This window comes from Oryctolagus cuniculus, chromosome 4 (assembly GCF_051225735.1).
Source record: "Oryctolagus cuniculus isolate XC-2025 breed Fujian yellow rabbit chromosome 4, ASM5122573v1, whole genome shotgun sequence".
In the NCBI taxonomy this organism is placed as follows: Eukaryota; Metazoa; Chordata; class Mammalia; order Lagomorpha; family Leporidae; genus Oryctolagus; species Oryctolagus cuniculus.
The window spans coordinates 44424031-44438471 of NC_142870.1; positions in this window are offsets into that span (position 1 = coordinate 44424031).

Consider the following 14441-nt stretch of genomic DNA (forward strand, 5'->3'; position numbering starts at 1 on the left):
TACTTATGTCCCATTTGAGGTGTTCACTGCATCCAATTGGCTGAAAAGTTACAAAAAAAATCTAGACCTATTTGTCAACCAGTCATTAAAATCTGACTCAGATGTAGAACTTACAGAAACTTTGAGGAATAATATCTTAATAGTTAGAGTTTCAAATATTATATTTGACAGTTTATTCTGTCTAGACTAAATGATATTTCAAAGAACCTATCTGAATTCACTTGTGGGCAGTTGCTAATGGTTTTCCTGGACAATTACCAGCTTACAAAAAACATGATTAGAAAATATAAAACTGTGAAGTTTGGGTAAGAGGTATATAGGAAGGATCTATTGGAACCATATATTCCATGAAGTTCGGCCAACCTTATTAGTCAGCCACCCAATTCTTGTTCAGTATATTCATATTTACCACAATGGGTTGGATGGAGCCTAAGCATGATTCTTACCCTCACTGATGTTCTTCCCCAAGGCTAAACTGACTAGCTACTGCTGAATGCTTTATCTGATACAGCAGAAACCAGCAGTGAAATCTGGTATTTCTGTGGCTCCCAAAGAGACACTTAGTGGCAGGCTATTTACATCACACTATTTCCATCATGGAGGGGAAACAAGTGTGTCCTCACTGGAATAGACATGCATCCTGAATATGGACTTGCCGTCCCTGAGCCAATGACCACCTCCATACATTTATGAAACACCTTATTCATTATCACATTTTGTGCAACATTGATTGTGACCAAGATTGTGGTGGAATAAGGTGAAAAGGTTATATCAAGATGGCCACTGAGGTGAAAAGGTCATGCCAAGATGGCCGCTGACAACAGAAACTGCCTGGCAACAGGCCATGATTGGATGGCTTCAGAAACCACATGACAACAGAGGAAACCACATGACAACAGAGCCTGACTGACGGCAGGCCGTGATTGCGTGGTTTCAGAAACTGCCTGGGGACAAGGGCCTGACTAGCAACAGGCTGTGATTGCTTGGGGCATGGACCTCCCCTTGACAGGATTGGCCGGTCTTGGCTATATAAGCTGTTGTACTAACTCAAATAAACGAGTCTGCGGGCTGCTCGCCTCAGGCCTGCTTTCACCCGACTCCCAAGGTCTGTGTGGTGACTCCGCACCTCTTGTCCCCACCACACTCCTCCTCTCAGAAATGAATCCACTGCAACATTGTTGAGAAATCAACAGCAACACAAGATACTCATTTCATAGCAAAATAATCACAGTAAAGGGTTCTTATTGGTGGAATGCATTGATTCTATCTGCAGCTATCCTAATCCACAGATAGTAAGGCCTAGTGGAGACTGTAATAAAGTAAAAGTGGTGTCTTGTCCTTCAAAGGATAGCTTTTAATCTTGCAGGTGCAGCACACTTTCAATCATTGACCCACATATCATGGTCTCTCTCCTGTAATTAGAATATATTATACCTAAGAATCAAAGATCCTATGTGAGAATGACTTCTCTCACCATTCAAACATGTTCAATAACAGGCTCTTGTTTCTCATTCCCTCAATGTTGATCTCTTTTGGATGTTCCACTTCCAAGAAAGGTGTCTTTCCACCTATGAAACAGCCATCATTTCATTAAATTACTACTTGAGACTGTTGTACTCTCTGTACCACAGTACCAACAAGTTAACAAAGCAATTCCTATACTCACTGGGGTGGTTAACTCAAATTACCAAGGGGAGTGTTGTTTTAACTGAAATACGGAGATAGGAAAGACTATGTATAGAATGCAGAAAATTCTTTGGAGCATCTTGTAGTCTTATATGCCTCATAATTAAAGTTAATGAAAAGACACAGCAATGGAAAAAAGAGAGACCACGAAGTTTTTATGCCCTTCAAGAGTGAAGATTTCAGGATACCACACTTACTTAGAAAATAGACATAACTGATCAGTTGAAGGCAAAGAAAATATGGAAGGAGTTCTGGAAAGTGTAAGCTATAAATATCAACTATGACCTAAAGCCTATGCCTTAAGGGCAAAAAAGAAATAAATAATGTAAAATTCAAAAGCTATAAATATCAAGTATGCCCACAAGACCAGGGATAGAAATGAAGAATTCCTTGCATTATATATTTCTATATTTTATTCCTTATTTTATGTGTGTGTGTGTGTAACTGCACAGGTGTGTATATTTTTTTCCATTTTTCTGTTTATTTCCCTTATTATTTTTATATACTTTACAAATGTTCTTATTTGAAAGGCAGAGTGACAGAGGAACAGAGAGAGAGAGAGAGAAAGAGGGAGAGAGAGAGAGAATTTCCACCCAGTTATGCAGTCCCAAAGTGCTTGCAATAGCTCAGACTGGAACATACCAAAGCCAACAGCCAAGAACTCCTTCCAAATCTGCCACATAGATGGCAAAAGCCCAAACACTTGAGTCCATCACCTCGTGCCTTCCTAAATGCTTTAGTAGGAAGAAGGAACAGATGTGGAGGAGCCAGGACTGACACCAGCACTACGATAAGAGATGTAGGTGCCAGAAGCAGTGGCGTAATACACTGCAGCTTAATGCTTCCCCCCATACCTTGCCTTTATTATTTTATTAAAGTTTTCTAGAAGGTTAAAAGTGTAGTTCTGTACAAGTGTTTACCTCTCAAGTAATGGGATTCAGAATTCACGGAAGGCACACATAGATGTGACTGTGGCTGAATTTGAGGATGAGTTAATCACAGAATAGAAAAGGATAGTGTGAGAGTCTCCCAGAGTCAGACAATGGTTAAACATCTACACTTTCTTATTTCAGTATAATGTAAGAACATCTTCACCTGAATCAAAGAGGGTTGCATCTTAGTAAGCATAAATCTAAAGTTGGCTCATTTTTGTGGGGAAGTTAACATATGTTTAGAAGAGCACATATGAAAGCTAAATTGTCAAAAGAACATAATATATCAGTTATTAAGTTTCTATCTCCCAGAACCAAACACCCCTTCTGTAATCTGCTTTGTGATACAGAAGCTTGATCTAAGATCCATACGAGTGTTTTGACAGTTGGCTCTCTGTTAGCCTCTGACAATATGGGGTATTAGAAGAAAGCCCAGAGGACTAGGAGAGCATTTGTTCTTTATTAGTTGATCTCCCCATTTTTTGCCTTAATGATTCTGTTTCAGCATTCTTCTGATTCCTTCAAATGCATTATAAATCATGATGGTTGTTTTCCCTTTTTACGATGTTGTGCCATATTGTACTTCTACTTTAAAGTTATTGATTTATGGGTAATATCTCACCAATAATAATACTAGTACCTCATAAATTTTCTTAAACAAAATAAATAGTTTGAAACGTGAATTACTTTTTACTATAAATTATTATTTTACTGTACAAATAACAAAATAATAAATGCCTACACAAACCAGTTGCAGAAGATCTTGCATTTAATTGCAATACGAGTCTCAGGAAAATGACAAAGGATGCTGGGTATATTTGTTTTCTGCTGACATGTAGCCATCTTGTGGCAAAATCCATTACCATCACCATCATCATCATGACCTTTGGCTGCTTGCTGGCAACTGGTTCTCTGAGCACTACTTTAGAATTGCTTAACCATAGAGGCAAAACTTTCTACCAACAGCATATGGCACTAAGGTTTGGCTATTAGTTGGGATGTTGCAAGTACATCAAATGCCCATGTGAAAATATTCGGTTCCAAATACTTAATGCTACTAAGAGAGTGGAAGCCTACCTAATCCAATTGTGGTGTTCAGAGTAAGGGTCTTTGAAAGGTAACTTGATTGCATTTGGTCATTAGATAGAGACCTCATGATTAAATCATGAGAAGAATGTCTTAGGTGTTTTGACTGGTAGCTATCGTGAATGGGATTGATCTTACAAGTTCATTCTCAGGCATGGCATTGTCTATGTATACAAAGGCTGTTGATTTTTGTGTATCAGTCTTATATCTTGCTATTTACCAAGCTCTTCTATTAGTTCTAATAGTCTCTTAGTGGAGTCTTTTGGATCCCCTATATATAGAATCATGTCATATGCAAATTAAGGATAGTTTGACTTTCTCCTTCCCAATTTGTATCCCTTTGATTTCTATTTCTTGCCTAATGGCTCTGTCCAAAACTTCCAGGACTATGTTGAATAGCACTGGTGACAGTGGGAATCCTTGTCGGGTACAGAATCTCAGTGAAAATGCTTACAACTTTTCTGCATTCAATAGGATGCTGGCCATGGGTTTGTCATAAATTACCTTGATTATTTTGAAGAATTCTTCTATAAAAATAAATAAATAAATAGATAAATCCCACTTGATCTGGATGGATGATCTTTCTGATGAGTTGTTGAATTCAATTGGCTAGAATTTTGTTGAGGATTTTTGCATCTAGGTTCATGGGGGAAATTGGTCAGTAGTTCTCTTTCTCCATTGTGCATTTTCTTCTGCAGGGCTGGATGAGTGGAGACAAATTCTTTCAATATCTGTTTGTTTTGGAAGGTCTTTATTTTACCTTCATTCATAAATGAGAGTTTTGCAGGGTACAGTATTCTGGGTTGATTTTTTTTTGTTTTGTTTTGTTTTTTTGTTTGTTTGTTTTTTCTCTTAAGACATGGAGGATCCAGAATTATGGTATAGCAGGTAAAGCTGGCATCCCATATGGGTGCCAGATCGAGATCTGGCAGCTCCACTTCCAATTCCGTTTTCTATTATGGCCTGGGAAAGCATTAGAAGATGGCCTAAGTCCCTGGGCCCCTGCATCCATATGGGAGACCTGGAAGAAGCTCCTGGCTCCTGGCTTTGGATCAGCACAGCTCCAGCTGTTGCGGTCAATTGAGGAGTGAACCAGCGGATGGAAGAACTCTCTCTCTCTCTCTCTCTCTTTCTATCTCTCTCTTTCTATCTCTCTCTTTTTCTGCCTCTACTTCTCTCTCTGACTTTCAAATAAATAAATAAATCTTTAAAAGAAAGACTTGGAATATATCTTGCCATTTTTCTCCTAACCTGTAGGGTTTCTGATAAAAAGTCCTCTGTGAGTCTAATTGGAGATCCTCGGAAAGTAATCTGGTGTTTTTCTTATGCACATTTTAGAATCTTCTTTGTGTTTCACTGTGGTGTGTTTGATTACAATGTTTCATGGTGAAGTTCTTTTCTGGTCATGTTTATTTGGAGTTCTGTATGCTTCTTGTACTAGGATATCTCTTTCTTTTCCAAATTAGGTATTTTTCTGTTATTATTTTTTTATTTTTATTTTTTGACAGGCAGAGTGGATAGTGTGAGAGACAGAGAGAAAGGTCTTCCTTTTTCCGTTGGTTCACCCTCCAATGGCCGCTGTGGCTGGTGCACTGTAGCTGGCACACCGTGCTGATCCGATGCCAGGAGCCAGGTGCTTCTCTTGGTCTCTCATGTGGGTGCAGGGCCCAAGGACTTGGGCCATTCTCCACTGCCTTCCTGGGCCACAGCAGAGAGCTGGCCTGGAAGAGGGGCAACCGGGACAGAATCTGGCACCCCGACCAGGACTAGAACCCAGTGTGCTGGCGCCGCAGGTGGAGGATTAGCCTATTGAGCCACAGTGTCAGCCGTTCTGTTATTATTTCACTAAAAAGGCCTTTTTAAAAAAAATAAAATAAAATAAAAAGGCCTTCTAATACTTTCTCTCTTGCCACACCTTCAAGAACTCCTAGAACCCATATGTTGAGTTGTTTGATATTTCCTGTAGATTACTCACAGTGCTTTTTAGTTTTCTAATTTCTTCTTCTTGTGTTTGGTCTGACTGTATAATATTCTGTGCTTTATCTTCCAAGCCCAATAGTCTTTCTTCTGCTTCACCAATTCTGTTGTTAAGACTTTCCACTGCATTTTTTATTTATCCTATGGAAGTTTTCATTTATAAGATTTCATTTTTATTTCTTTTTAAGATCTTAATTTCATGGGAGAAATTTTCTTTCATGTCATGTATGGATTTCATTAGTTCATGAATTTGCTTCTGATTGTTTCTATGTCATCTTATGATTAATTTTTGAATTCCATTTCTGGCATTTCTTCAGTCTCATCATCTTCGCAATCTAGTATTGAAGTCTTGCATTCTTTTGAGAGCATGATGTTGTGTTCCTTATTCTTGCTTTGTGAATTGGTGTGTTTATTATTCAGCATTTGTGGAGATACTCATTGGTTTCTTCTTTGTTTTTTCACTGTGGTGGCTTTAATCTCTGTACTACCCCTCTATAGATTAGTGAAGTTTCTGCTTTCAGTGAATATCTAGAGGCTTGTAGAGGGTGTGGCCAGGGGGCTCTGTTCAGTTCTCCAGGGTGAACGGCATGTCTAAGGTGACATATTCAGGCTTGATATGATAAATCTCCTTTTGTTTTAATCAGAGAGGAGGTTTGTTCTGCTCAGCTTAGCTCCTCTCCTCAAAGGAGACCAGTACCTGAGTGCTAGCTACAGTGGGTATAATATTCATGCCCTCTGCCCCGAGGACCACACAAAGCATCTGTATAGTCCTCAGTGTAAGTTCAGATTCCCTAGGAATGTCCCTCATCAGGTAACCACAGAACCGTGAATGGGTGGAGCCTCCCACAATGACTGCCCAACGTTCCAGCCGCACTGTGATCCTTTCCACGTAACCTCAGTTTTTTTTTTTTCACAGTCCCAGCACACAAGCCTCCCTTAATCATGAACACTCAGCCCCCTGTCAGTTCTCCCCACCGTACTCAGGAATTTCCATTCAGCTGGTTGCTGGGTGCCAACACGTGCTGGCACAGTGGTTACATATCTCCAAAAGGGCACCTGCTCTCTGTTAGCCAGTTACAGGACTCTGTTACAGGAAAGTATGGGAGAGAGAAACATGCCCTCCTTCAGTTTTTTTCCTCCAGTTTGGCAGTTACCCCCTACGTGGCTCCAAGCTGGATTCCCTCTAGGCTCTTCCTGCACCTTTATTGCCAGTTGCTCGGGCTGCTGCAGTCTGGTCTCACCTCATTCCAACCCTGGTTTGGAGGCTTTCAGCTGCTGGGGTCCTGAGTTTGAGTGTCCATGCTCTCCACATAGGTCTACTGTGTCCCTCTAATTCGTGTAGAGTTTCCTCTGCTGTTTTCTCCCTAACTCTTCCCTGAGACTGCACTCTCTCCACTTTTTTTAAACCAGCCTCTCCTTGACTAGAGCAGTAAGCTCCCTTCCTACTCCGCTGCCTTATTCCCCTCCACAGGGTTTTCAACACGTGCAGCAGCAGACTAATCATGCCACACACTGAGGCACAATACCAGAGGCTAGAATCCCTTCTTAAAGGTCTTGAGAATTCTCTTGCAAGGACAGAAATTTTAGCACTAAATAGGCAATATCACCTTCTCAGAAACCAGAGGTTCAGCTCTGTTGGTAGCTTGCACAAGTTTCTAAGTCTTAATAATTTGAGTTTCTTTCTTGCACCTCAGCCCCTCCACCAGTTTTCAGGGAGATCTGTGAACAGTCTATATCAATTTCTCTCTATTTGAATAACTGGCGTGGTTGCCATCTTCTGATTGGGTATTGATTAATATAGCTACAACTGATGGATTTTGTATTTGTCCAGCTGGAATTCATATAAGAAGGACTTTGTTTGGCCTAGAATATCTTTTTTACTTTAGCATCTTGTATTTGATCTTGGGGAAGGGACTTACTTCTGAACACATAAAATATAATAAAAGGACAATGCAGTAAAACTCACTTAATACAACTCATTGTCACCCACAGGCTTATTTTAGCAAAGCCAGCAGAAATATTATTTTTTTAAGATTTATTCATTTATTTGAAAGAGCTACAGAGAAGCAGAGAGAGAGGTCTTCCTCCTGCTGGTTCACTCCCCAGTTGGCTGCAATGGCCAGAGCTGTGCTGATACGAAGCCAGGAGCCAGGAGTTTCTTCTGAGCCTTCCATGTAAGTGCAGAGACCCAGAGATTTCAGCCATTCTCTACTGCTTTCTCAGGCCAGTAGAGAGCTGGATCAGAAGTGGAGCATCCAAGACTCAAACCGGCACACATATGGGATACCAGCACTGCAGGCAGTGGCCTTACCCACCATGCCACAGCACAGCCCCAGAAATAATATTTCTTAAGAAGCTAGAAAATTTCAGGAATTGTGATTTACAAGTCTAGTATGGGACATCACTTTCCAATATGTATAGTGACTTAAGAATGTTAAGTGAGACAGTCTGTGCAGAAGTATCTTGCATGGGCCCTGGCCAGTATTCTCTGTATTATTATTATTTTGCTTATCTTTCAGTTTCTTTTTAAATTTTAAAAGTAGATTGAGATTGCCAACATAGAGGAAATGATAAAGAATTTGCAAACCTTCCATGTGAGTCTATGAGAAGATTTCAAAAAGTTCATGGACATTGGAAATATAAGATAACTTGGTGCAATTTTTAAAATCTGTGCATAATTTATTCATAGTATGCTTTTATCATGACTTTTTTAAGATATCTAGTAAATATGGGTTTTCACACTTTTTGCAATAAAATAAACAGCATTCAATTCCATTTTCCATGAAGTTTTTGAAGTATCTTTGTCCTGCTATCTACTGTCTCTTGGAGGATTATATGCTTTCTGTAAAGCTGAGCTTAAGGTCATTACACTCATTCTAGGTAATTAGTAGTATCTAGAAGCTAAATTCCTGACAGACTTTTTCCTTATCTGTCCTATTTGTAAATCCTCGTACCCAAGTCCCTAATAAGCAACAGGCATGACCTTTAATTCTACTGTGATAATATCATGGGATTTCATCCTTTAGTATTGGCATCTATTAGCATCTATTTGTGAATTCATCAAAATAATTCGCATTCACTTTTACAAATTGGATAAATAAAAAAAATACTAAAACTCTGCTGCTTGTTTTAAGAAATGACCTGTCTTGACAGTTCTGAGCCAGTACCATCTCCTGAATGGACTATAATGCAGTCATCTCAGATATATGGATTTCAGTGATTTTACTGCAGTAAAAAGATAAGGAAATGGAGTACCAAGTTTTAATTCCTCTGTCAGTGGAGAAATAATTTCTGGAAGTTCTCCTTTATTGAATTTCAATCTTGGCTTTGCTTGTTGGATTTATATAGTGCTATTCTTTCTAAGAACATAGAGTTCTGTGTAAAGGCTTTGGAAATGGTAATGTTTAATAAAATAAAAGTGAAAAGACACAAAAATAAAAATGAGAAGGTGGTATGTAGGCAGGAAAGTTGGAATGAAACAGTAGGAAACTATGTAGCAGTAAATTTGCAAATTCTTGGTCAATGATATTTGTTCCAACTCCCTGAAATATAGTAGAAGTACTGATCTGTGAGTTCCCATGATGTAGAAAAAAAGGCATAAACACCCTGTTAAACTGATCAAGCTTTATCCATTATCCAGTTTTTTGACTGAACTATTATTAATAAAAATTAATGTGGGACATCTGAAATAGTAAGAATATCTACAATTGTAGACTCCACAAAGTTTCCAGCTGCTAGGCAAGAGAGAGAATTCAGTAGTTTGACCTCTTCCTATTTATGCTCTTATCACTTTCTATCTTTCGTTTTTTCTTATTATGTTCTTTCATCCTCTAAAAATCCATTTAAATGTCAAGGACAGATGGGAAAGCAATAGGGCAGTGAGACCAGTTGATGCAATTCCTTTTTAGTAATTATGTTTAAGAAATATAAATTGGAAGCTTGTACCAAAGACTTCAAGTAATTGGATCTATGCAAGTGCTGTGCAGAAGAAATATGACCTTCATTTAGTAGACTGTAACCTGAAATTCTTCACTTTCTAACAAACTCTATAAAAGTTATTGATAGAAGATGATTAACTAATGTATATATCACACCATCAATGAGAAAGCTTAATTCCTCATTTTAGGCATTCACTCTTTTAATTAATTAATTTTCAGAATATTTGTCCAGATATCAAAGTAGAATACTAATAATTATTAAATGTCCCTAAATAATAGTCACTCTTCTAGGTCTTTGATTAGATTTCTCATTTACTCTTCACTAAAACCCTTTGAGTACTCTGACTCTGAAGAGATGGAACAGTACTTTTCATATTATTCACACTAGATTTAATTATATATAAAATAAATATAAAAGGCCCTTAAATGTGCCAAGAAGATGGTGGACGATCTAGGAGCCTAGAGTGTCATGGAGTAACATGGTGATCATTTCTGTTCATTTTTCTAGTCTTGGTGCTGTTAAAAGTTAACAACACAGAAATGCCAACAGTTTCCTATGAAATAAACAAACAAAAGCTGGCTTTCTTTAAATAAAAGATCATGAGAAAGGACAGCCTGAAAATACAGAAATAGTTTACACAAAAACTCCTCTCTTCCAACTAAACGTCACAGAGCTGTGGCATCTTCTCCATCCCCAGCAGCAGGGCTGAATGGGAGGTACAGGCTTCCCATGCCACCAGGCTGTAATGAGCTATCCCAATGCCTTTGTTATGTTATGTCAGGGAAAGCTGACGAGGGAGCCAGAACTTTTAGAGCCCACTTCCTAGTATGAATACAGATGTGATGAGGTGTTTGTCCATTCTGAGGGAGAGCTTGGCCATCCTGTGAAAATGATGTACTTCACTTCTCCCTCTGGGATGGCATTATCGGAAGCCTAATTGAGAAGCAAGTCTCTCATAAACATCCACGAGCGCTGAAACTTTCCTCTCTGGGCAGCATCGGTGCAAGCCTGGTGGGAAGGAATAACAGAGCATCCTTTTCCCTTTCAGTCAGGTCAGTCTCAACAGAGAGCGCCAACAGCTGGAAACTTCAACCCTGATGAGCGGTCATAAGAAACTTTCTTCCCAATATACAAAGCTGATCTCCACATTCATTTGGTGCTAATGACAGTGTATCTGATTCAGTTCTCTTCCAGAGTGATGTCAGAAGACACAAACTAGGGACAGCCCCAATGAATTAAGCCACATCCCATATTGGAGTGCATGGTTCAAGTACCGCTTCCATTTCAGATCCACTTCCTGATATTACACAATTTGGGAGGCCACATATGATTGCTCAAGTACTGGGGTCCCTGACACACACATGGGAGAGCCAGATGAAGTTCTTGGCCCACCCTTGCCTGTTATGGACATTTGGGGAGTGAATCATCAGATATCCATTTGTTTCTTTTTTTGTCACTCTCTTTCAAATAAATAAAAATTAAGTTCTAGAGTCTTCAATGGAATATCCCAATGTTGAAACTTCTATTTAAAATGACCTATCACACAAAGAAATGGGAAAATTCCAATTTCAACAAAAAAAAGTATATCAACAGCTACCAAATGACAGCTATGATGGAATAATCTGATAAGGATTGCAGACGTCACAAAAAATGTTTCAATCAGGAAGTAGGAAAATTTAATTTAAAAAATGGAAAAATGTCCTTAGATAAATAGATATCAGCAAGGAAACAGAAGAGATAAATAAGAACCAAATGTAAACTTTGTAAATAAAAAATAATAAAACATACTTCAAGGAGAAAGAAAAAACTTGAATAAATGGTTTCAACAGCAAAATAGAAAAATAAAAGTTATATAAGAATATTCCAGTAGAATAGAAATTATATAAGAATCAATATACATTAAGAAAGAACTATGAAAATGAACTATTCTAAACCAAAAAATAGAAAAAGAAAAAAAAAGAAAATGGACTGTAAGTAAAATGAACAGTCTCAGGAACTCACAGGACAATAAAAAGTGATATTCTTTAGGAAAATAATAATAATAACAACACATTAGAAAAAGAGAAAGTGAATGTGGATGAAAAGTTTTCAGAGAATATTGACAATTTTCCAACTTTTGCAAAGACACAGGCTAGTAAACTCAAGAAATTGAACAAAACCCAGAGTACAAATTTAATGAAACCATGTCAAGTCATAATAGTCAAATTTATGGAAATTAAGACACAAAAAATATTTGAAAGTAGTTAATAAAAGAAATAAAAGGTAACAAGATTAGAAAAGAAGTATTTCTATCCCTATTCATGGATGACATGCTAGTCTTTATAAAAACTTCCAAGGACCTCTACAAAAAATATTCCTAGAATGAACTAATGTAGCCAGCAAATTTTCAGTATATAATACCAATATGCAAAAAAAATATATTCCATGTCTTAGCAATCAATGCATGGGCATTAAAATAAATATGACACACCTCTTATAGATATTCAAAAACAGAAATATTTAAATGTAAATGTATCAATATAAACAAAACTCCTTTGCTATAAACTATAAAAGAAATAAAAATACAAAAGAGTGGAGAGAAACATTATATCCTTGAATTGGAATTGGAAATTAGCATAATAAACATAATTATAAAGTTAAAAATGCTTCCTAAATTGTTATATTGCATTTAGTTCTTATAATAAAATCAACAAGATTTTTGTACATAAAGGTACAATTATTCTCAAAATTATTTTTCAAAGCCTAGGAATTAGATTAGCCAAAGAATGTTTGGAAAAAAAGGAGAATAAGATTGGAGAAATAACTGCATAATATCAAGATTTAAAAGACAACTTCAGTAATCAAGATGGCTTGGTAATAGTAGAAGGAAATATTCACAAATCAATGGAGTAGAATAGAGTACCCAGAAGTATTCCTACAAGAATACAGCCATCTGGTTTTCGACAAAGTACAAAAGCAATTCCATGGAGAAAGGATAGTAGTTTCAACAAATGCAAATGGAGCCAATAGAAATCTATAATCTCAATATTTTCACATAAGCTTATAACTTATCTAATACAAAACTTAAAATGGATCATGTGCTTAACTATAAAATGAAAACTATTAAAGGTAACATATATGAACATTTTTGGAGCATAGGTGTTGGTGAGACATCCTTAGACATAATAACCATTCTGATTAGTAAATAAAAAAAAACATGCAATTTAAAATCTTCGGTCTGTAAAACATACTGTCAAGAGGATGAAAATAAAAACTACAGAATGAAAGAAAATATTTGAAAATCAGATAGTCTTTAATAATAGTCTTATTTAAAATAGTCTTATGTAGAATATATAAAGGACATTGAAAACTAAACATTTAAAAATATATCAAATTAGAAAGGGAACAGAAAACAAGAATCAGGGAGAGCCACTTCCTCAAAGATGAAATACAAATAGTAGATAAGCCTAAGAAATACAAGACCAGCGTGAGCTCTTTGAGGCATCTACAAGAACACTTCGGAGTTGCTGATTCACTAGGAGAACTCGTGGTACTTAGTATATAGCCCTTTTCCAAGTTGTGATTTATTGCCTTAAAATGTATAAAGCAAATTCAGCGAAGGGAAACAGTGCACAAAGAGAATTCTGATATAAATAAGTTATATTCTTCTAACAGTCTTCTCCCAATATAGTCACACTAGACATACTTTCTCCAAGAATTAGTGTAACAACACATGTGAAGCGTTATTTGTCAGTGAAGCTCATTAGAGACTCAATGCTCAGTGTTTCTATTGAGAACTGGTCCTATCTACTTGCTCTGTCTAGCATATATTAAAATTTCAAACTCCTACAAAGGAAATGGGTGTTCAGAAAAATGCAATTTTTAATGCTGTTTAGGTACAACGAACCATTCTTATCAGGAATCCTCTTGAAATCCACGTTCCTAAATGCTAATCCAGGGCCAAATCTTGCAAGCAGTCCTTTTTAAAGATAGCAGTCTCAACTCTGATATAATTCCTCTGTACAACTATATACCTATTAGAAAGGGTGACATACAAGGAATAACTATAAAATGCACTAGCCAAGGATACAGAGAAACTGGATCTCTTGTACACTGAAGGTGGAAATGCAGAACGCTATAAGCACTCCAGCAAAGTTCAGCATACATTCACCAGCAATTGTGCTTCTGTCTGTCTATTCCAGAGACACAAAAACTTACAATGACACAAACATCTATGCAATTGTCCACAACAATGTTATTTGTAACAGCCCCAAACTGGAAATAGCAACACATTTTTCAATAAATGCAGAGTTATACAAACCATCACACATACATATAGTAGACTGTAACTCAACAATACGAAGGAATTGATTATTTTTACCATTATTTAAAAAGTTTTATTTATTTGAAAGGTGGGAGGGTGAGAAAGAGAGATAGAGAGACAGAATGAGAGAGAGAGAATATGATGTTCTGGCTGCTGGTTCACTCTCCAAGTGGCCATAACAGTCAGGTCTGGGACAGTCTAAGGCCAGGAACCTGGAATTTTATTTGGAACTCCCAGGTGGGTGGCAAGGACCCAGGCATTTGGACCATCTTCCACTGCTTTCTCTGGCAGGAAGCAGGATCAGAGGTGTAATAACCAAAACTCAAATAGGAATTCTAATTTGAAATAACAGCATCACAAATGGCAAATTTATCCACTGTGCCACAATGCCAACCCCAAACTTACTATTAACAGTTGAAATACCTTAAATCACAAAATGATATAAATGATACACAATAATCTCCAAGGGTATACACTTTATAACACCACTTATAAAATAATTTTACATTGAAAAAATA